Raw genomic sequence first — 1,693 nt, 5'->3', positions numbered from 1 at the left:
GGAAGATGCCCTGGAGGAGGGAATGGCAACCCACTCCAGTATTCTTGCCTGGAAAATTCCATAGACAAAGGAACCTGGTAGGCTACAGTCCACGGGGTCACAAAAGAGTTGGACACAACTGAGTGTGTGCACAGACACACCCCTTCATAACCAAGCTGGCCCACTCTCACTGTGGGTAGTCACAGAACTGGGAGTTCAGCAGGCAAATGCAGGCTCTTGATAAAGCACCAAGAGGCCAGGTTTCAAACCCCACGGTGTTCAGAAATATTTCAATCATGGCTGAGAGACAAAAGTTACCCTGAAATGTGTTTCTGGAAAAGAGGGACATTTAGGATGGCTCAGAATAAGATGCCAATGAAGTGAAGAGGCATGGGTTCAGAAGGGGCTGTGGATGCCTTTGCATGTACAGCTGCAGGACCTCAGACATGAGCGTCACACATGCAATTGCAAATGAATCAGCCCACACAGAAAGCAAAGACTCAACACACACAGATGCTCACAGAAACACGTGCTCAGTAAGAGCACGTGTGAAACTCAGTAAGAGTGTGTGAAAACCACTAAGGGGAATTCAAATCAATCCAGTTCAAGAGGACCAGATTCTCACAGTAGCCCACATAGTACGCTGGCCTCTGAAGATTCCGAACTAATTAAGTAGGGAAGATGGACAAATGAATGGGCAAGAGTCATTCACCATGAGATAAGAACCAGGGGACACGAGGGTGGGACTGTGCTGGGAGCACAGAAGAAGGGGCACGCAAGGGGGAAGTGGGACTGGCATCAGAACCCAGGTTGTCAGTGAAGTGAAGTGAAGTGAAGTGAAGTGAACTCTCTCAGTCATGTCTGACTCTTTGCGACCCCATGGACTGTAGCCAGCAAGGCTCCTCTGTCCATGGGATTCTCCAGGCAAGAATACTGGAGTGGGTTGCCATTTCCTTCTCCAGGGGCTCTTCCCAAGCCAGGAATCGAACCCTGGTCTCCTGCATGGCAGGCAGATGCTTTATCCTCTGAGCCACCAGGGAATTCCCAGGTTGTCAGTGGGCACTTCCTAAATGCTAGTTCCCATCTCCTCCTCAAGATCTCTCTTTGCAGAAGTATGCTGCAACACTGGATCCTGCTTCCCCTGAGCTAAAAACCAAACGTGGGGGTAAGTCACATCTATCCGTATCTCTATTTATATATCCTTTCCTCAAGGCAGACAGATTATGATTAAGCATCTTGAGAGCAGGGAACAGAGCGCTGACTTCAACACCACCCAGAGCTGGGTTCCACTTCCTATCCTTATGACCCTGGGCAAAGCCAGTTAATAAATAAATATGAATCTGAGTTCCTCATCTGTGAAACTCAGATAATAGCATTAATATTATTTTTTTATTACTGAGGTACAGTGGATGTACAATATCATATAAGTTTCAGGTGCACAACATAATGACTCAGTTTTTAAAGGTTACATTTCATTTATAGTTATAAAATATTGCCTACACTCCCTTTGTGGTACAACATATCCCTGTAGCTTATCTATTTTATACATGGTAGTTTGTACCTCTTAATCCCCTCTCCACTTCTTTCTCCCCACTAGTTTGTTCTCTAAGTCTGTGAGTTCTGTTTCTTTTTTGTTGTATTCACCAGTTGGTTTTATTTTTTACAGTCCACATGTAAGTGACTTTATACAAAATTTGTTCTTCTCTATCTAACT

The 1,693-nt window shown here is 45.2% G+C and overlaps 1 non-coding gene across 1 annotated transcript; it reads right to left on the bottom strand.

The window, feature by feature from the left end:
- Positions 1-947: 947 nt before the first annotated feature.
- On the bottom strand, positions 948-1,019 carry TRNAG-GCC (transfer RNA glycine (anticodon GCC)). The gene has a single exon. It is a non-coding gene; the product is annotated as a tRNA-Gly (tRNA).
- Positions 1,020-1,693: the final 674 nt, after the last annotated feature.

This window comes from Bos mutus, chromosome 3 (genome assembly GCF_027580195.1).
Source record: "Bos mutus isolate GX-2022 chromosome 3, NWIPB_WYAK_1.1, whole genome shotgun sequence".
NCBI classification, from domain to species: domain Eukaryota; kingdom Metazoa; phylum Chordata; class Mammalia; order Artiodactyla; family Bovidae; genus Bos; species Bos mutus.
The sequence above is the reverse complement of the archived record's forward strand: the minus strand, read 5'-3'. Positions and strand labels throughout refer to the sequence as shown.